The sequence below is a fragment of the Martes martes genome, assembly GCF_963455335.1.
Source record: "Martes martes genome assembly, chromosome: 11".
NCBI lineage: Eukaryota > Metazoa > Chordata > Mammalia > Carnivora > Mustelidae > Martes > Martes martes.
This window is the reverse complement of record NC_137899.1, coordinates 15,245,738-15,267,077: the sequence shown is the minus strand read 5'-3', so window position 1 is coordinate 15,267,077 and position 21,340 is coordinate 15,245,738.

Sequence of the window (21,340 nt, the reverse complement as noted above, 5' to 3'; positions counted from 1 at the left end):
GCTCCGGCTTTGGGCGTTCGCTCTCTCGCGACAGGGGAGAAGTGTTGCGGGAGAGTCGGTGCTTCTGGGGCCTCGCTTCCCGGGGCCCAGGTGCGGACCCTGGGCTCCCAGGGCCTCGCCGATGTCGGGAGACGCGGCCTCCTCCTTGCAGCAGCGTGTGTCGCCCGGGGTGGCCCCTCTGCGCAGACGGCCTTCTCCCGGGCTCGCCGGGGCCTGGCCTCTTCCTCTCGCGTTCAGGCCGACTCGGGAAGAGGCCTGCGGCGTCCCGCGCAGAGAGGAGAGGCTCCAGGAGCACTGCGCACCGCCCGGGCCCTGGGACGGGGAGCCTGTGGGGGGACTGTCCCCGCGCCGTCCCCGGCCGCCCCTGCCACCCAGAACGCTGCCCCACCCTGGAGGGAGACGGGGGCCGACGGCCCGCTGCTCCAGGGAGCGGTTTCTGCGCGTTCAGGCGTTGGCGCCTGGGAGCCCCCCCAAGGCTGCCCCAGGGACTGCTGGCCGAGGCCCTGCTGTCGCCCTGGGCCTCGAGGCCCAGGACGGGCCTGCCTTCTGCCCAGACTGCTGGCTCAGACCGGAGCACGCGCCCCTGCCCTCGTCGTCCCCCCGTGTCTCCTTAGCAGCCAGGCTTCCGGCGCCGGGCCCCGTGAGTGGGTGACACTTGTCCCCACCCCCCGACCCACTCGGGCTCAGACGGCAGGCTCTCCTGCTTGGCCTCACTTGCCCCAGCGCAATGCCAACGGCTCGGCTGCCCTGCCGGGGCGGCGTGCTGCGCTCTCCCCGGACAGGCTCCTGGGGACCGAGGGGACAGGCGTGTCCCTTTTCTGAAGGCTGATACCCTAGGCGCGGCCGGGCTCCAGTCTGGGGCAGGCGGGATGTCCCGGCAAGGAGGCATTCACTCCGGGGTAGTTTCTGCCAGAGCGCTGCAGAGCGCTCGGCTGCGGCAACCAGCAGCAGACCACAGGCCCGACCCTGATTCCCCAGCGAAGGAAGAGCTTTCCCCGAGGTTTTCGGCACGAAGCGGACCGCGCCTCGCTGCTGCTTCCTCGCTCCGGCTTTGGGCGTTCGCTCTCTCGCGTCAGGGGAGAAGTGCTGCGGGAGAGTCGGTGCTTCTGGGGCCTCGCTTCCCGGGGCCCAGGTGCGGACCCTGGGCTCCCAGGGCCTCGCCGATGTCGGGAGACGCGGCCTCCTCCGTGCAGCAGCGTGTGTCGCCCGGGGTGGCCCCTCTGCGCAGACGGCCTTCTCCCGGGCTCGCCGGGGCCTGGCCTCTTCCTCTCGCGTTCAGGCCGACTCGGGAAGAGGCCCGCGTCTTCCCGCGCAGAGAGGAGAGGCTCCAGGAGCACTGCGCACCGCCCGGGCCCTGGGACGGGGAGCCTCTGGGGGGAATGTCCCCGCGCCTTCCCCGGCCGCCCCTGCCACCCAGAAAGCTGCCCCACCCTGGAGGGAGACGGGGGCCGACGGCCCGCTGCTCCAAGGAGCGGTTTCTGCGCGTTCAGGGGCTGGCGCCTGGGAGCCCCCCCAAGGCTGCCCCAGGGACTGCTGGCCGAGCCCTGCTGTCGCCCTGGGCCTCGAGGCCCAGGACAGGCCTGCCTTCTGCCCAGACTGCTGGCTCAGACCGGAGCACGCGCCCCTGCCCTCGTCGTCCCCCCGTGTCTCCTTAGCAGCCAGGCTTCCGGCGCCGGGCCCCGTGAGTGGGTGACACTTGTCCCCACCGCCCGACCCACTCGGGCTCAGACGGCAGGCTCTCCTGCTTGGCCTCACTTGCCCCAGCGCAATGCCAACGGCTCGGCTGCACTGCCGGGGCGGCGTGCTGCGCTCTCCCCAGACATGCTCCTGGGGACCGAGGGGACAGGCGTGTCCCTTTTCTGAAGGCCGGTCCCCCAGGCGCGACCGGGCTCCTGTCTGGGGCAGGCGGGATGTCCCGTCAAGGAGGCGTTCACTCCGGGGTAGTTTCTGCCAGAGCGCTGCAGAGCACTCGGCTGCGGCACCCAGCAACAGCCCACAGACCCGACCCTGATTCCCCAGCGAAGGCAGAGCTTTCGCCTAGGTTTTCCGCACGAAGCGGACCGCGCCTCGCTGCTGCTTCCTCGCTCCGGGTTTGGGCGTTCGCTCTCTCGCGACAGGGGAGAAGTGTTGCGGGAGAGTCGGTGCTTCTGGGGCCTCGCTTCCCGGGGCCCAGGTGCGGACCCTGGGCTCCCAGGGCCTCGCCGATGTCGGAAGACGTTGCCTCCTCCGTGCAGCAGCGTGTGTCGCCCGGGGTGGCCCCTCTGCGGAGACGGCCTTCTCCCGGGCTCGCCGGGGCCTGGCCTCTTCCTCTCGCGTTCAGGCCGACTCGGGAAGAGGCCTGCGGCTTCCCGCGCAGCGAGGAGAGGCTCCAGGAGCACTGCGCACCGCCCGGGCCCTGGGACGGGGAGCCTGTGGGGGGACTGTCCCCGCGCCTTCCCCGGCCGCCCCTGCCACCCAGAACGCTGCCCCACCCTGGAGGGAGACGGGGGCCGACGGCCCGCTGCTCCAAGGAGCGGTTTCTGCGCGTTCAGGGGCTGGCGCCTGGGAGCCCCCCCAAGGCTGCCCCAGGGACTTGTGGCCGAGGCCCTGCTGTCGCCCTGGGCCTCGAGGCCCAGGACAGGCCTGCCTTCTTCCCAGACTGCTGGCTCAGACCGGGGCCCGCGCCCCTGCCCACGTCGTCCTCCCGTGTCTCCTTAGCAGCCAGGCTTCCGGCGCCGGGCCCCGTGAGTGGGTGACACTTGTCCCCACCCCCCGACCCACTCGGGCTCAGACGGCAGGCTCTCCTGCTTGGCCTCACTTGCCCCAGCGCAATGCCAACGGCTCGGCTGCCCTGCCGGGGCGGCGTGCTGCGCTCTCCCCAGACAGGCTCCTGGGGACCGAGGGGACAGGCGTGTCCCTTTTCTGAAGGCTGATCCCCTAGGCGCGGCCGGGCTCCAGTCTGGGGCAGGCGGGATGTCCCGGCAAGGAGGCGTTCACTCCGGGATAGTTTCTGCCAGAGCGCTGCAGAGCGCTCGGCTGCGGCAACCAGCAGCAGCCCACAGGCCCGACCCTGATTCCCCAGCGAAGGCAGAGCTTTCGCTGAGGTTTTCGGCACGAAGCGGACCGCGCCTCGCTGCTGCTTCCTCGCTCCGGCTTTGGGCGTTCGCTCTCTCGCGTCAGGGGAGAAGTGTTGCGGGAGAGTCGGTGCTTCTGGGGCCTCGCTTCCCGGGGCCCCGGTGCGGACCCTGGGCTCCCAGGGCCTCGCCGATGTCGGGAGACGCGGCCTCCTCCTTGCAGCAGCGTGTGTCGCCCGGGGTGGCCCCACTGCGCAGACGGCCTTCTCCCGGGCTCGCCGGGGCCTGGCCTCTTCCTCTCGCGTTCAGGCCGACTCGGGAAGAGGCCCGCGTCTTCCCGCGCAGAGAGGAGAGGCTCCAGGAGCACTGCTCACCGCCCGGGCCCTGGGACGGGGAGCGTGTGGGGGGACTGTCCCCGCGCCTTCCCCGGCCGCCCCTGCCACCCAGAAAGCTGCCCCACCCTGGAGGGAGACGGGGGCCGACGGCCCGCTGCTCCAGGGAGCGGTTTCTGCGCGTTCAGGTGCTGGCGCCTGGGAGCCCCCCCAAGGCTGCCCCAGGGACTGGTGGCCGAGGCCCTGCTGTCGCCCTGGGCCTCGAAGCCCAGGACAGGCCGGCCTTCTGCCCAGCCTGCTGGCTCAGACCGGGGCCCGCGCCCCTGCCCACGTCGTCCTCCCGTGTCTCCTTAGCAGGCAGGCTTCCGGCGCCGCGCCCCGTGAGTGGGTGACACTTGTCCCCACCCCCCGACCCACTCGGGCTCAGACGGCAGGCTCTCCTGCTTGGCCTCACTTGCCCCAGCGCAATGCCAACGGCTCGGCTGCCCTGCCGGGGCGGCGTGCTGCGCTCTCCCCGGACAGGCTCCTGGGGACCGAGGGGACAGGCGTGTCCCGTTTCTGAAGGCTGATCCCCTAGGCGTGCCGGGCTCCAGTCTGGGGCAGGCGGGATGTCCCGGCAAGGAGGCGTTCACTCCGGGGTAGTTTCTGCCAGAGCGCTGCAGAGCGCTCGGCTGCGGCAACCAGCAGCAGACCACAGGCCCGACCCTGATTCCCCAGCGAAGGAAGAGCTTTCCCGGAGGTTTTCCGCACGAAGCGGACCGCGCCTCGCTGCTGCTTCCTCGCTCCGGCTTTGGGCGTTCGCTCTCTCGCGTCAGGGGAGAAGTGTTGCGGGAGAGTCGGTGCTTCTGGGGCCTCGCTTCCCGGGGCCCAGGTGCGGACCCTGGGCTCCCAGGGCCTCGCCGATATCGGGAGACGCGGCCTCCTCCGTGCAGCAGCGTGTGTCGCCCGGGGTGGCCCCTCTGAGCAGACGGCCTTCTCCCGGGCTCGCCGGGGCCTGGCCTCTTCCTCTCGCGTTCAGGCCGACTCGGGAAGAGGCCCGCGTCTTCCCGTGCAGAGAGGAGAGGCTCCAGGAGCACTGCGCACCGCCCGGGCCCTGGGACGGGGATCCTGTGGGGGGACTGTCCCCGCGCCTTCCCCGGCCGCCCCTGCCACCCAGAAAGCTGCCCCACCCTGGAGGGACACGGGGGCCGACGGCCCGCTGCTCAAAGGAGCGGTTTCTGCGCGTTCAGGGGCTGGCGCCTGGGAGCCCCCGCAAGGCTCCCCCAGGGACTGGTGGCCGAGGCCCTGCTGTCGCCCTGGGCCTCGAGGCCCAGGACAGACCTGCCTTCTGCCCAGACTGCTGGCTCAGACCGGAGCACGCGCCCCTGCCCTCGTCGTCCCCCCGTGTCTCCTTAGCAGCCAGGCTTCCGGCGCCGGGCCCCGTGAGTGGGTGACACTTGTCCCCACCCCCCGACCCACTCGGGCTCAGACGGCAGGCTCTCCTGCTTGGCTTCACTTGCCCCAGCGCCATGCCAACGGCTCGGCTGCCCTGCCGGGGCAAGGTGCTGCGCTCTACCCAGACAGGCTCCTGGGGACCAAGGGGACAGGCGTGTCCCTTTTCTGAAGGCTGGTCCCCCAGGCGCGACCGGGCTCCAGTCTGGGGGAGGCGGGATGTCCCGGCAAGGAGGCGTTCACTCCGGGGTAGTTTCTGCCAGAGCGCTGCAGAGCGCTCGGCTGCGGCAACCAGCAGCAGACCACAGGCCCGACCCTGATTCCCCAGTGAAGGCAGAGCTTTCCCCGAGGTTTTCGGCACGAAGCGGACCGCGCCTCGCTGCTGTTTCCTCGCTCTGACTTTGGGCGTTCGCTCTCTCGCGTCAGGGGAGAAGTGCTGCGGGAGAGTCGGTGCTTCTGGGGCCTCGCTTCCCGGGGCCCAGGTGCGGACCCTGGGCTCCCAGGGCCTCGCCATGTCGGGAGACGCGGCCTCCCCCGTGCAGCAGCGTGTGTCGCCCGGGGTGGCCCCTCTGCGCAGACGGCCTTCTACCAGGCTCGCCGGGGCCTGGCCTCTTCCTCTCGCGTTCAGGCCGACTCGGGAAGAGGCCCGCGTCTTCCCGCGCAGAGAGGAGAGGCTCCAGGAGCACTGCGCACCGCCCGGGCCCTGGGACGGGGAGCCTGTGGGGGGACTGTCCCCGTGTCTTCCCCGGCCGCCCCTGCCACCCAGAATGCTGCCCCACCCTGGAGGGAGACAGGGGCCGACGGCCCGCTGCTCCAAGGAGCGGTTTCTGCGCGTTCAGGGGCTGGCGCCTGGGAGCCCCCCCAAGGCTGCCCCAGGGACTGGTGGCCGAGGCCCTGCTGTCGTCCTGGGCCTCGAGGCCCAGGACAGGCCTGCCTTCTTCCCAGACTGCTGGCTCAGACCGGGGCCCGCGCCCCTGCCCACGTCGTCCTCCCGTGTCTCCTTAGCAGCCAGGCTTCTGGCGCCGGGCCCCGTGAGTGGGTGACACTTGTCCCCACCCCCCGACCCACTCGGGCTCAGACGGCAGGCTCTCCTGCTTGGCCTCACTTGCCCCAGCGCAATGCCAACGGCTCGGCTGCCCTGCCGGGGCGGCGTGCTGCGCTCTCCCCAGACATGCTCCTGGGGACCGAGGGGACAGGCGTGTCCCTTTTCTGAAGGCCGGTCCCCCAGGCGCGACCGGGCTCCTGTCTGGGGCAGGCGGGATGTCCCGGCAAGGAGGCGTTCACTCCGGGGTAGTTTCTGCCAGAGCGCTGCAGAGCGCTCGGCTGCGGCAACCAGCAGCAGCCCACAGACCCGACCCTGATTCCCCAGCGAAGGCATAGCTTTCGCCTAGGTTTTCCGCACGAAGCGGACCGCGCCTCGCTGCTGCTTCCTCGCTCCGGCTTTGGGCGTTCGCTCTCTCGCGTCAGGGGAGATGTGTGGCGGGAGAGTCGGTGCTTCTGGGGCCTCGCTTCCCGGGGCCCCGGTGCGGACCCTGGGCTCCCAGGGCCTCGCCGATGTCGGGAGACGCGGCCTCCTCCTTGCAGCAGCGTGTGTCGCCCGGGGTGGCCCCTCTGCACAGACGGCCTTCTCCCGGGCTCGCCGGGGCCTGGCCTCTTCCTCTCGCGTTCAGGCCGACTCGGGAAGAGGCCTGCGGCTTCCCGCGCAGCGAGGAGAGGCTCCAGGAGCACTGCGCACCGCCCGGGCCCTGGGACGGGGAGCCTGTGGGGGGACTGTCCCCGCGCCGTCCCCGGCCACGCCTGCCACCCAGAACGCTGCCCCACCCTGGAGGGAGACGGGGGCCGACGGCCGGCTGCTCCAGGGAGCGGTTTCTGCGCGTTCAGGGGCTGGCGCCTGGGAGCCCCCCCAAGGCTGCCCCAGGGACTGGTGGCCGAGGCCCTGCTGTCGCCCTGGGCCTCGAGGCCCAGGACGGGCCTGCCTTCTGCCCAGACTGCTGGCTCAGACCGGAGCACGCGCCCCTGCCCTCGTCGTCCCCCCGTGTCTCCTTAGCAGCCAGGCTTCTGGCGCCGGCCCCCGTGAGTGGGTGACACTTGTCCCCACCCCCCGACCCACTCGGGCTCAGACGGCAGGCTCTCCTGCTTGGCCTCACTTGCCCCAGCGCAATGCCAACGGCTCGGCTGCCCTGCCGGGGCGGCGTGCTGCGCTCTCCCCAGACATGCTCCTGGGGACCGAGGGGACAGGCGTGTCCCTTTTCTGAAGGCCGGTCCCCCAGGCGCGACCGGGCTCCTGTCTGGGGCAGGCGGGATGTCCCGGCAAGGAGGCGTTCACTCCGGGGTAGTTTCTGCCAGAGCGCTGCTGAGCACTCGGCTGCGGCACCCAGCAGCAGCTCACAGACACGACCCTGATTCCCCAGCGAAGGCAGAGCTTTCGCCTAGGTTTTCCGCACGAAGCGGACCGCGCCTCGCTGCTGCTTCCTCGCTCCGGCTTTGGGCGTTCGCTCTCTCGCGACAGGGGAGAAGTGTTGCGGGAGAGTCGGTGCTTCTGGGGCCTCGCTTCCCGGGGCCCAGGTGCGGACCCTGGGCTCCCAGGGCCTCGCCGATGTCGGGAGACGCGGCCTCCTCCTTGCAGCAGCGTGTGTCGCCCGGGGTGGCCCCTCTGCGCAGACGGCCTTCTCCCGGGCTCGCCGGGGCCTGGCCTCTTCCTCTCGCGTTCAGGCCGACTCGGGAAGAGGCCTGCGGCGTCCCGCGCAGAGAGGAGAGGCTCCAGGAGCACTGCGCACCGCCCGGGCCCTGGGACGGGGAGCCTGTGGGGGGACTGTCCCCGCGCCGTCCCCGGCCGCCCCTGCCACCCAGAACGCTGCCCCACCCTGGAGGGAGACGGGGGCCGACGGCCCGCTGCTCCAGGGAGCGGTTTCTGCGCGTTCAGGCGTTGGCGCCTGGGAGCCCCCCCAAGGCTGCCCCAGGGACTGCTGGCCGAGGCCCTGCTGTCGCCCTGGGCCTCGAGGCCCAGGACGGGCCTGCCTTCTGCCCAGACTGCTGGCTCAGACCGGAGCACGCGCCCCTGCCCTCGTCGTCCCCCCGTGTCTCCTTAGCAGCCAGGCTTCCGGCGCCGGGCCCCGTGAGTGGGTGACACTTGTCCCCACCCCCCGACCCACTCGGGCTCAGACGGCAGGCTCTCCTGCTTGGCCTCACTTGCCCCAGCGCAATGCCAACGGCTCGGCTGCCCTGCCGGGGCGGCGTGCTGCGCTCTCCCCGGACAGGCTCCTGGGGACCGAGGGGACAGGCGTGTCCCTTTTCTGAAGGCTGATACCCTAGGCGCGGCCGGGCTCCAGTCTGGGGCAGGCGGGATGTCCCGGCAAGGAGGCATTCACTCCGGGGTAGTTTCTGCCAGAGCGCTGCAGAGCGCTCGGCTGCGGCAACCAGCAGCAGACCACAGGCCCGACCCTGATTCCCCAGCGAAGGAAGAGCTTTCCCCGAGGTTTTCGGCACGAAGCGGACCGCTCCTCGCTGCTGCTTCCTCGCTCCGGCTTTGGGCGTTCGCTCTCTCGCGTCAGGGGAGAAGTGCTGCGGGAGAGTCGGTGCTTCTGGGGCCTCGCTTCCCGGGGCCCAGGTGCGGACCCTGGGCTCCCAGGGCCTCGCCGATGTCGGGAGACGCGGCCTCCTCCGTGCAGCAGCGTGTGTCGCCCGGGGTGGCCCCTCTGCGCAGACGGCCTTCTCCCGGGCTCGCCGGGGCCTGGCCTCTTCCTCTCGCGTTCAGGCCGACTCGGGAAGAGGCCCGCGTCTTCCCGCGCAGAGAGGAGAGGCTCCAGGAGCACTGCGCACCGCCCGGGCCCTGGGAAGGGGAGCGTGTGGGGGGACTGTCCCCGCGCCTTCCCCGGCCGCCCCTGCCACCCAGAAAGCTGCCCCACCCTGAAGGGAGACGGGGGCCGACGGCCCGCTGCTCCAGGGAGCGGTTTCTGCGCGTTCAGGTGCTGGCGCCTGGGAGCCCCCCCAAGGCTGCCCCAGGGACTGGTGGCCGAGGCCCTGCTGTCGCCCTGGGCCTCGAGGCCCAGGACGGGCCTGCCTTCTGCCCAGACTGCTGGCTCAGACCGGGGCACGCGCCCCTGCCCTCATCATCCCCCCGTGTCTCCTTGGCAGCCAGGCTTCCGGCGCCGGGCCCCGTGAGTGGGTGACACTTGTCCCCACCCCCCGACCCACTCGGGCTCAGACGGCAGGCTCTCCTGCTTGGCCTCACTTGCCCCAGCGCAATGCCAACGGCTCTGCTGCCCTGCCGGGTTGGCGTGCTGCGCTCTCCCCAGACATGCTCCTGGGGACCGAGGGGACAGGCGTGTCCCTTTTCTGAAGGCCGGTCCCCCAGGCGCGACCGGGCTCCTGTCTGGGGCAGGCGGGATGTCCCGGCAAGGAGGCGTTCACTCCGGGGTAGTTTCTGCCAGAGCGCTGCTGAGCACTCGGCTGCGGCACCCAGCAGCAGCTCACAGACACGACCCTGATTCCCCAGCGAAGGCAGAGCTTTCGCCTAGGTTTTTCGCACGAAGCGGACCGCGCCTCGCTGCTGCTTCCTGGCTCCGGCTTTGGGCGTTCGCTCTCTCGCGACAGGGGAGAAGTGTTGCGGGAGAGTCGGTGCTTCTGGGGCCTCGCTTCCCGGGGCCCCGGTGCGGACCCTGGGCTCCCAGGGCCTCGCCGATGTCGGGAGACGCGGCCTCCTCCTTGCAGCAGCGTGTGTCGCCCGGGGTGGCCCCTCTGCGCAGACGGCCTTCTCCCGGGCTCGCCGGGGCCTGGCCTCTTCCTCTCGCGTTCAGGCCGACTCGGGAAGAGGCCCGCGTATTCCCGCGCAGAGAGGAGAGGCTCCAGGAGCACTGCGCACCGCCCGGGCCCTGGGACGGGGAGCCTGTGGGGGGACTGTCCCCGCGACTTCCCCGGCCGCCCCTGCCACCCATAACGCTGCCCCACCCTGGAGGGAGACGGGGGCCGACGGCCCGCTGCTCCAGGGAGCGGTTTCTGCGCGTTCAGGGGCTGGCGCCTGGGAGCCCCCCCAAGGCTGCCCCAGGGACTGGTGGCCGAGGCCCTGCTGTCGCCCTGGGCCTCGAAGCCCAGGACAGGCCGGCCTTCTGCCCAGACTGCTGGCTCAGACCGGGGCCCGTGCCCCTGCCCACGTCGTCCTCCCGTGTCTCCTTAGCAGGCAGGCTTCCGGCGCCGCGCCCCGTGAGTGGGTGACACTTGTCCCCACCCCCCGACCCACTCGGGCTCAGACGGCAGGCTCTCCTGCTTGGCCTCACTTGCCCCAGCGCAATGCCAACGGCTCGGCTGCCCTGCCGGGGCGGCGTGCTGCGCTCTCCCCGGACAGGCTCCTGGGGACCGAGGGGACAGGCGTGTCCCTTTTCTGAAGGCTGATACCCTAGGCGCGGCCGGGCTCCAGTCTGGGGCAGGCGGGATGTCCCGGCAAGGAGGCGTTCACTCCGGGGTAGTTTCTGCCAGAGCGCTGCAGAGCGCTCGGCTGCGGCAACCAGCAGCAACCACAGGCCCGACCCTGATTCCCCAGCGAAGGAAGAGCTTTCCCCGAGGTTTTCCGCACGAAGCGGACCGCGCCTCGCTGCTGCTTCCTCGCTCCGGCTTTGGGCGTTCGCTCTCTCGCGTCAGGGGAGAAGTGCTGCGGGAGAGTCGGTGCTTCTGGGGCCTCGCTTCCCGGGGCCCAGGTGCGGACCCTGGGCTCCCAGGGCCTCGCCGATGTCGGGAGACGCGGCCTCCTCCGTGCAGCAGCGTGTGTCGCCCGGGGTGGCCCCTCTGCGCAGACGGCCTTCTCCCGGGCTCGCCGGGGCCTGGCCTCTTCCTCTCGCGTTCAGGCCGACTCGGGAAGAGGCCCGCGTCTTCCCGCGCAGAGAGGAGAGGCTCCAGGAGCACTGCGCACCGCCCGGGCCCTGGGACGGGGAGCCTCTGGGGGGAATGTCCCCGCGCCTTCCCCGGCCGCCCCTGCCACCCAGAAAGCTGCCCCACCCTGGAGGGAGACGGGGGCCGACGGCCCGCTGCTCCAAGGAGCGGTTTCTGCGCGTTCAGGGGCTGGCCCCTGGGAGCCCCCCCAAGGCTGCCCCAGGGACTGGTGGCCGAGGCCTTGCTGTCGCCCTGGGCCTCGAGGCCCAGGACAGGCCTGCCTTCTGCCCAGACTGCTGGCTCAGACCGGAGCACGCGCCCCTGCCCTCGTCGTCCCCCCGTGTCTCCTTAGCAGCCAGGCTTCCGGTGCCGGGCCCCGTGAGTGGGTGACACTTGTCCCCACCCCCCGACCCACTCGGGCTCAGACGGCAGGCTCTCCTGCTTGGCCTCACTTGCCCCAGTGCAATGCCAACGGCTCGGCTGCCCTGCCGGGGCGGCGTGCTGCGCTCTCCCCAGACATGCTCCTGGGGACCGAGGGGACAGGCGTGTCCCTTTTCTGAAGGCCGGTCCCCCAGGCGCGACCGGGCTCCTGTCTGGGGCAGGCGGGATGTCCCGGCAAGGAGGCGTTCACTCCGGGGTAGTTTCTGCCAGAGCGCTGCTGAGCACTCGGCTGCGGCACCCAGCAGCAGCTCACAGACACGACCCTGATTCCCCAGCGAAGGCAGAGCTTTCGCCTAGGTTTTCCGCACGAAGCGGACCGCGCCTCGCTGCTGCTTCCTCGCTCCGGCTTTGGGCGTTCGCTCTCTCGCGACAGGGGAGAAGTGTTGCGGGAGAGTCGGTGCTTCTGGGGCCTCGCTTCCCGGGGCCCAGGTGCGGACCCTGGGCTCCCAGGGCCTCGCCGATGTCGGGAGACGCGGCCTCCTCCTTGCAGCAGCGTGTGTCGCCCGGGGTGGCCCCTCTGCGCAGACGGCCTTCTCCCGGGCTCGCCGGGGCCTGGCCTCTTCCTCTCGCGTTCAGGCCGACTCGGGAAGAGGCCTGCGGCGTCCCGCGCAGAGAGGAGAGGCTCCAGGAGCACTGCGCACCGCCCGGGCCCTGGGACGGGGAGCCTGTGGGGGGACTGTCCCCGCGCCGTCCCCGGCCGCCCCTGCCACCCAGAACGCTGCCCCACCCTGGAGGGAGACGGGGGCCGACGGCCCGCTGCTCCAGGGAGCGGTTTCTGCGCGTTCAGGCGTTGGCGCCTGGGAGCCCCCCCAAGGCTGCCCCAGGGACTGCTGGCCGAGGCCCTGCTGTCGCCCTGGGCCTCGAGGCCCAGGACGGGCCTGCCTTCTGCCCAGACTGCTGGCTCAGACCGGAGCACGCGCCCCTGCCCTCGTCGTCCCCCCGTGTCTCCTTAGCAGCCAGGCTTCCGGCGCCGGGCCCCGTGAGTGGGTGACACTTGTCCCCACCCCCCGACCCACTCGGGCTCAGACGGCAGGCTCTCCTGCTTGGCCTCACTTGCCCCAGCGCAATGCCAACGGCTCGGCTGCCCTGCCGGGGCGGCGTGCTGCGCTCTCCCCGGACAGGCTCCTGGGGACCGAGGGGACAGGCGTGTCCCTTTTCTGAAGGCTGATACCCTAGGCGCGGCCGGGCTCCAGTCTGGGGCAGGCGGGATGTCCCGGCAAGGAGGCATTCACTCCGGGGTAGTTTCTGCCAGAGCGCTGCAGAGCACTCGGCTGCGGCAACCAGCAGCAGACCACAGGCCCGACCCTGATTCCCCAGCGAAGGAAGAGCTTTCCCCGAGGTTTTCGGCACGAAGCGGACCGCGCCTCGCTGCTGCTTCCTCGCTCCGGCTTTGGGCGTTCGCTCTCTCGCGTCAGGGGAGAAGTGCTGCGGGAGAGTCGGTGCTTCTGGGGCCTCGCTTCCCGGGGCCCAGGTGCGGACCCTGGGCTCCCAGGGCCTCGCCGATGTCGGGAGACGCGGCCTCCTCCGTGCAGCAGCGTGTGTCGCCCGGGGTGGCCCCTCTGCGCAGACGGCCTTCTCCCGGGCTCGCCGGGGCCTGGCCTCTTCCTCTCGCGTTCAGGCCGACTCGGGAAGAGGCCCGCGTCTTCCCGCGCAGAGAGGAGAGGCTCCAGGAGCACTGCGCACCGCCCGGGCCCTGGGACGGGGAGCCTCTGGGGGGAATGTCCCCGCGCCTTCCCCGGCCGCCCCTGCCACCCAGAAAGCTGCCCCACCCTGGAGGGAGACGGGGGCCGACGGCCCGCTGCTCCAAGGAGCGGTTTCTGCGCGTTCAGGGGCTGGCGCCTGGGAGCCCCCCCAAGGCTGCCCCAGGGACTGCTGGCCGAGCCCTGCTGTCGCCCTGGGCCTCGAGGCCCAGGACAGGCCTGCCTTCTGCCCAGACTGCTGGCTCAGACCGGAGCACGCGCCCCTGCCCTCGTCGTCCCCCCGTGTCTCCTTAGCAGCCAGGCTTCCGGCGCCGGGCCCCGTGAGTGGGTGACACTTGTCCCCACCGCCCGACCCACTCGGGCTCAGACAGCAGGCTCTCCTGCTTGGCCTCACTTGCCCCAGCGCAATGCCAACGGCTCGGCTGCACTGCCGGGGCGGCGTGCTGCGCTCTCCCCAGACATGCTCCTGGGGACCGAGGGGACAGGCGTGTCCCTTTTCTGAAGGCCGGTCCCCCAGGCGCGACCGGGCTCCTGTCTGTGGCAGGCGGGATGTCCCGTCAAGGAGGCGTTCACTCCGGGGTAGTTTCTGCCAGAGCGCTGCAGAGCACTCGGCTGCGGCACCCAGCAGCAGCCCACAGACCCGACCCTGATTCCCCAGCGAAGGCAGAGCTTTCGCCTAGGTTTTCCGCACGAAGCGGACCGCGCCTCGCTGCTGCTTCCTCGCTCCGGCTTTGGGCGTTCGCTCTCTCGCGACAGGGGAGAAGTGTTGCGGGAGAGTCGGTGCTTCTGGGGCCTCGCTTCCCGGGGCCCAGGTGCGAACCCTGGGCTCCCAGGGCCTCGCCGATGTCGGGAGACGCGGCCTCCTCCTTGCAGCAGCGTGTGTCGCCCGGGGTGGCCCCTCTGCGCAGACGGCCTTCTCCCGGGCTCGCCGGGGCCTGGCCTCTTCCTCTCGCGTTCCGGCCGACTCGGGAAGAGGCCTGGGGCTTCCCGCGCAGAGAGGAGAGGCTCCAGGAGCACTGCGCACCGCCCGGGCCCTGGGACGGGGAGCCTGTGGGGGGACTGTCCCCGTGCCTTCCCCGGCCGCCCCTGCCACCCAGAACGCTGCCCCACCCTGGAGGGAGACGGGGGCCGACGGCCCGCTGCTCCAGGGAGTGGTTTCTGCGCTTTCAGGGGCTGGCGCCTGGGAGCCCCCCCAAGTCTGCCCCAGGGACTGGTGGCCGAGGCCCTGCTGTCGCCCTGGGCCTCGAAGCCCAGGACAGGCCGGCCTTCTGCCCAGACTGCTGGCTCAGACCGGGGCCCGTGCCCCTGCCCACGTCGTCCTCCCGTGTCTCCTTAGCAGGCAGGCTTCCGGCGCCGCGCCCCGTGAGTGGGTGACACTTGTCCCCACCCCCCGACCCACTCGGGCTCAGACGGCAGGCTCTCCTGCTTGGCCTCACTTGCCCCAGCGCAATGCCAACGGCTCGGCTGCCCTGCCGGGGCGGCGTGCTGCGCTCTCCCCGGACAGGCTCCTGGGGACCGAGGGGACAGGCGTGTCCCTTTTCTGAAGGCTGATACCCTAGGCGCGGCCGGGCTCCAGTCTGGGGCAGGCGGGATGTCCCGGCAAGGAGGCGTTCACTCTGGGGTAGTTTCTGCCAGAGCGCTGCAGAGCGCTCGGCTGCGGCAACCAGCAGCAAACACAGGCCCGACCCTGATTCCCCAGCGAAGGAAGAGCTTTCCCCGAGGTTTTCCGCACGAAGCGGACCGCGCCTCGCTGCTGCTTCCTCGCTCCGGCTTTGGGCGTTCGCTCTCTCGCGTCAGGGGAGAAGTGCTGCGGGAGAGTCGGTGCTTCTGGGGCCTCGCTTCCCGGGGCCCAGGTGCGGACCCTGGGCTCCCAGGGCCTCGCCGATGTCGGGAGACGCGGCCTCCTCCGTGCAGCAGCGTGTGTCGCCCGGGGTGGCCCCTCTGCGCAGACGGCCTTCTCCCGGGCTCGCCGGGGCCTGGCCTCTTCCTCTCGCGTTCAGGCCGACTCGGGAAGAGGCCCGCGTCTTCCCGCGCAGAGAGGAGAGGCTCCAGGAGCACTGCGCACCGCCCGGGCCCTGGGACGGGGAGCCTCTGGGGGGAATGTCCCCGCGCCTTCCCCGGCCGCCCCTGCCACCCAGAAAGCTGCCCCACCCTGGAGGGAGACGGGGGCCGACGGCCCGCTGCTCCAAGGAGCGGTTTCTGCACGTTCAGGGGCTGGCGCCTGGGAGCCCCCCCAAGGCTGCCCCAGGGACTGGTGGCCGAGGCCTTGCTGTCGCCCTGGGCCTCGAGGCCCAGGACAGGCCTGCCTTCTGCCCAGACTGCTGGCTCAGACCGGAGCACGCGCCCCTGCCCTCGTCGTCCCCCCGTGTCTCCTTAGCAGCCAGGCTTCCGGTGCCGGGCCCCGTGAGTGGGTGACACTTGTCCCCACCCCCCGACCCACTCGGGCTCAGACGGCAGGCTCTCCTGCTTGGCCTCACTTGCCCCAGTGCAATGCCAACGGCTCGGCTGCCCTGCCGGGGCGGCGTGCTGCGCTCTCCCCAGACATGCTCCTGGGGACCGAGGGGACAGGCGTGTCCCTTTTCTGAAGGCCGGTCCCCCAGGCGCGACCGGGCTCCTGTCTGGGGCAGGCGGGATGTCCCGGCAAGGAGGCGTTCACTCCGGGGTAGTTTCTGCCAGAGCGCTGCTGAGCACTCGGCTGCGGCACCCAGCAGCAGCTCACAGACATGACCCTGATTCCCCAGCGAAGGCAGAGCTTTCGCCTAGGTTTTTCGCACGAAGCGGACCGCGCCTCGCTGCTGCTTCCTCGCGCCGGCTTTGGGCGTTCGCTCTCTCGCTACAGGGGAGAAGTGTTGCGGGAGAGTCGGTGCTTCTGGGGCCTCGCTTCCCGGGGCCCAGGTGCGGACCCTGGGCTCCCAGGGCCTCGCCGATGTCGGGAGACGTGGCGTCCTCCGTGCAGCAGCGTGTGTCGCCCGGGGTGGCCCCTCTGCGCAGACGGCCTTCTCCCGGGCTCGCCGGGGCCTGGCCTCTTCCTTTCGCGTTCAGGCCGACTCGGGAAGAGGCCTGCGGCTTCCCGCGCAGCGAGGAGAGGCTCCAGGAGCACTGCGCACCGCCCGGGCCGTGGGACGGGGAGCCTGTGGGGGGACTGTCCCCGCGCCTTCCCCGGCCGCCCCTGCCACCCAGAACGCTGCCCCACCCTGGAGGGAGACGGGGGCCGACGGCCGGCTGCTCCAGGGAGCGGTTTCTGCGCGTTCAGGGGCTGGCGCCTGGGAGCCCCCCCAAGGCTGCCCCAGGGACTGCTGGCCGAGCCCTGCTGTCGCCCTGGGCCTCGAGGCCCAGGACAGGCCTGCCTTCTGCCCAGACTGCTGGCTCAGACCGGAGCACGCGCCCCTGCCCTCGTCGTCCCCCCGTGTCTCCTTAGCAGCCAGGCTTCCGGCGCCGGGCCCCGTGAGTGGGTGACACTTGTCCCCACCGCCCGACCCACTCGGGCTCAGACGGCAGGCTCTCCTGCTTGGCCTCACTTGCCCCAGCGCAATGCCAACGGCTCGGCTGCACTGCCGGGGCGGCGTGCTGCGCTCTCCCCAGACATGCTCCTGGGGACCGAGGGGACAGGCGTGTCCCTTTTCTGAAGGCCGGTCCCCCAGGCGCGACCGGGCTCCTGTCTGGGGCAGGCGGGATGTCCCGTCAAGGAGGCGTTCACTCCGGGGTAGTTTCTGCCAGAGCGCTGCAGAGCACTCGGCTGCGGCACCCAGCAGCAGCCCACAGACCCCACCCTGATTCCCCAGCGAAGGCAGAGCTTTCGCCTAGGTTTTCCGCACGAAGCGGACCGCGCCTCGCTGCTGCTTCCTCGCTCCGGCTTTGGGCGTTCGCTCTCTCGCGACAGGGGAGAAGTGTTGCGGGAGAGTCGGTGCTTCTGGGGCCTCGCTTCCCGGGGCCCAGGTGCGGACCCTGGGCTCCCAGGGCCTCGCCGATGTCGGGAGACGCGGCCTCCTCCTTGCAGCAGCGTGTGTCGCCCGGGGTGGCCCCTCTGCGCAGACGGCCTTCTCCCGGGCTCGCCGGGGCCTGGCCTCTTCCTCTCGCGTTCAGGCCGACTCGGGAAGAGGCCTGGGGCTTCCCGCGCAGAGAGGAGAGGCTCCAGGAGCACTGCGCACCGCCCGGGCCCTGGGACGGGGAGCCTGTGGGGGGACTGTCCCCGCGCCTTCCCCGGCCGCCCCTGCCACCCAGAACGCTGCCCCACCCTGGAGGGAGACGGGGGCCGACGGCCCGCTGCTCCAGGGAGTGGTTTCTGCGCTTTCAGGGGCTGGCGCCTGGGAGCCCCCCCAAGGCTGCCCCAGGGACTGCTGGCCGAGGCCCTGCTGTCGCCCTGGGCCTCGAGGCCCAGGACGGGCCTGCCTTCTGCCCAGACTGCTGGCTCAGACCGGAGCACGCGCCCCTGCCCTCATCATCCCCCCGTGTCTCCTTGGCAGCCAGGCTTCCGGCGCCGGGCCCCGTGAGTGGGTGACACTTGTCCCCACCCCCCGACCCACTCGGGCTCAGACGGCAGGCTCTCCTGCTTGGCCTCACTTGCCCCAGCGCAATGCCAACGGCTCGGCTGCCCTGCCGGGGCGGCGTGCTGCGCTCTCCCCAGACATGCTCCTGGGGACCGAGGGGACAGGCGTGTCCCTTTTCTGAAGGCCGGTCCCCCAGGCGCGACCGGGCTCCTGTCTGGGGCAGGCGGGATGTCCCGGCAAGGAGGCGTTCACTCCGGGGTAGTTTCTGCCAGAGCGCTGCTGAGCACTCGGCTGCGGCACCCAGCAGCAGCTCACAGACACGACCCTGATTCCCCAGCGAAGGCAGAGCTTTCGCCTAGGTTTTTCGCACGAAGCGGACCGCGCCTCGCTGCTGCTTCCTCGCTCCGGCTTTGGGCGTTCGCTCTCTCGCGACAGGGGAGAAGTGTTGCGGGAGAGTCGGTGCTTCTGGGGCCTCGCTTCCCGGGGCCCCGGTGCGGACCCTGGGCTCCCAGGGCCTCGCCGATGTCGGGAGACGCGGCCTCCTCCTTGCAGCAGCGTGTGTCGCCCGGGGTGGCCCCTCTGCGCAGACGGCCTTCTCCCGGGCTCGCCGGGGCCTGGCCTCTTCCTCTCGCGTTCAGGCCGACTCGGGAAGAGGCCCGCGTATTCCCGCGCAGCGAGGAGAGGCTCCAGGAGCACTGCGCACCGCCCGGGCCCTGGGACGGGGAGCCTGTGGGGGGACTGTCCCCGCACCTTCCCCGGCCGCCCCTGCCACCCAGAACGCTGCCCCACCCTGGAGGGAGACGGGGGCCGACGGCCGGCTGCTCCAGGGAGCGGTTTCTGCGCGTTCAGGGGCTGGCGCCTGGGAGCCCCCCCAAGGCTGCCCCAGGGACTGGTGGCCGAGGCCCTGCTGTCGCCCTGGGCCTCGAAGCCCAGGACAGGCCGGCCTTCTGCCCAGACTGCTGGCTCAGACCGGGGCCCGCGCCCCTGCCCACGTCGTCCTCCCGTGTCTCCTTAGCAGGCAGGCTTCCGGCGCCGCGCCCCGTGAGTGGGTGACACTTGTCCCCACCCCCCGACCCACTCGGGCTCAGACGGCAGGCTCTCCTGCTTGGCCTCACTTGCCCCAGCGCAATGCCAACGGCTCGGCTGCCCTGCCGGGGCGGCGTGCTGCGCTCTCCCCGGACAGGCTCCTGGGGACCGAGGGGACAGGCGTGTCCCTTTTCTGAAGGCTGATACCCTAGGCGCGGCCGGGCTCCAGTCTGGGGCAGGCGGGATGTCCCGGCAAGGAGACGTTCACTCCGGGGTAGTTTCTGCCAGAGCGCTGCAGAGCGCTCGGCTGCGGCAACCAGCAGCAGACCACAGGCCCGACCCTGATTCCCCAGCGAAGGAAGAGCTTTCCCGGAGGTTTTCCGCACGAAGCGGACCGCGCCTCGCTGCTGCTTCCTCGCTCCGGCTTTGGGCGTTCGCTCTCTCGCGTCAGGGGAGAAGTGTTGCGGGAGAGTCGGTGCTTCTGGGGCCTCGCTTCCCGGGGCCCAGGTGCGGACCCTGGGCTCCCAGGGCCTCGCCGATGTCGGGAGACGCGGCCTCCTCCGTGCAGCAGCGTGTGTCGCCCGGGGTGGCCCCTCTGAGCAGACGGCCTTCTCCCGGGCTCGCCGGGGCCTGGCCTCTTCCTCTCGCGTTCAGGCCGACTCGGGAAGAGGCCCGCGTCTTCCCGTGCAGAGAGGAGAGGCTCCAGGAGCACTGCGCACCGCCCGGGCCCTGGGACGGGGAGCCTGTGGGGGGACTGTCCCCGCGCCTTCCCCGGCCGCCCCTGCCACCCAGAAAGCTGCCCCACCCTGGAGGGACACGGGGGCCGACGGCCCGCTGCTCCAAGGAGCGGTTTCTGCGCGTTCAGGGGCTGGCGCCTGGGAGCCCCCGCAAGGCTCCCCCAGGGACTGGTGGCCGAGGCCCTGCTGTCGCCCTGGGCCTCGAGGCCCAGGACAGACCTGCCTTCTGCCCAGACTGCTGGCTCAGACCGGAGCACGCGCCCCTGCCCTCGTCGTCCCCCCGTGTCTCCTTAGCAGCCAGGCTTCCGGCGCCGGGCCCCTTGAGTGGGTGACACTTGTCCCCACCCCCCGACCCACTCGGGCTCAGACGGCAGGCTCTCCTGCTTGGCTTCACTTGCCCCAGCGCCATGCCAACGGCTCGGCTGCCCTGCCGGGGCGGCGTGCTGCGCTCTCCCCAGACATGCTCCTGGGGACCGAGGGGACAGGCGTGTCCCTTTTCTGAAGGCCGGTCCCCCAGGCGCGACCGGGCTCCTGTCTGGGGCAGGCGGGATGTCCCGGCAAGGAGGCATTCACTCCGGGGTAGTTTCTGCCAGAGCGCTGCAGAGCGCTCGGCTGCGGCAACCAGCAGCAGACCACAGGCCCGACCCTGATTCCCCAGCGAAGGAAGAGCTTTCCCCGAGGTTTTCGGCACGAAGCGGACCGCGCCTCGCTGCTGCTTCCTCGCTCCGGCTTTGGGCGTTCGCTCTCTCGCGTCAGGGGAGAAGTGCTGCGGGAGAGTCGGTGCTTCTGGGGCCTCGCTTCCCGGGGCCCAGGTGCGGACCCTGGGCTCCCAGGGCCTCGCCGATGTCGGGAGACGCGGCCTCCTCCGTGCAGCAGCGTGTGTCGCCCGGGGTGGCCCCTCTGCGCAGACGGCCTTCTCCCGGGCTCGCCGGGGCCTGGCCTCTTCCTCTCGCGTTCAGGCCGACTCGGGAAGAGGCCCGCGTCTTCCCGCGCAGAGAGGAGAGGCTCCAGGAGCACTGCGCACCGCCCGAGCCCTGGGACGGGGAGCCTCTGGGGGGAATGTCCCCGCGCCTTCCCCGGCCGCCCCTGCCACCCAGAAAGCTGCCCCACCCTGGAGGGAGACGGGGGCCGACGGCCCGCTGCTCCAAGGAGCGGTTTCTGCACGTTCAGGGGCTGGCGCCTGGGAGCCCTCCCCAAGGCTGCCCCAGGGACTGGTGGCCGAGGCCTTGCTGTCGCCCTGGGCCTCGAGGCCCAGGACAGGCCTGCCTTCTGCCCAGACTGCTGGCTCAGACCGGAGCACGCGCCCCTGCCCTCGTCGTCCCCCCGTGTCTCCTTAGCAGCCAGGCTTCCGGTGCCGGGCCCCGTGAGTGGGTGACACTTGTCCCCACCCCCCGATCCACTCGGGCTCAGACGGCAGGCTCTCCTGCTTGGCCTCACTTGCCCCAGTGCAATGCCAACGGCTCGGCTGCCCTGCCGGGGCGGCGTGCTGCGCTCTCCCCAGACATGCTCCTGGGGACCGAGGGGACAGGCGTGTCCCTTTTCTGAAGGCCGGTCCCCCAGGCGCGACCGGGCTCCTGTCTGGGGCAGGCGGGATGTCCCGGCAAGGAGGCGTTCACTCCGGGGTAGTTTCTGCCAGAGCGCTGCTGAGCACTCGGCTGCGGAACCCAGCAGCAGCTCACAGACATGACCCTGATTCCCCAGCGAAGGCAGAGCTTTCGCCTAGGTTTTTCGCACGAAGCGAACCGCGCCTCGCTGCTGCTTCCTCGCTCCGGCTTTGGGCGTTCGCTCTCTCGCTACAGGGGAGAAGTGTTGCGGGAGAGTCGGTGCTTCTGGGGCCTCGCTTCCCGGGGCCCAGGTGCGGACCCTGGGCTCCCAGGGCCTCGCCGATGTCGGGAGACGTGGCGTCCTCGTGCAGCAGCGTGTGTCGCCCGGGGTGGCCCCTCTGCGCAGACGGCCTTCTCCCGGGCTCGCCGGGGCCTGGCCTCTTCCTTTCGCGTTCAGGCCGACTCGGGAAGAGGCCTGCGGCTTCCCGCGCAGCGAGGAGAGGCTCCAGGAGCACTGCGCACCGCCCGGGCCCTGGGACGGGGAGCCTGTGGGGGGACTGTCCCCGCACCTTCCCCGGCCGCCCCTGCCACCCAGAACGCTGCCCCACCCTGGAGGGAGACGGGGGCCGACGGCCGGCTGCTCCAGGGAGCGGTTTCTGCGCGTTCAGGGGCTGGCGCCTGGGAGCCCCCCCAAGGCTGCCCCAGGGACTGGTGGCCGAGGCCCTGC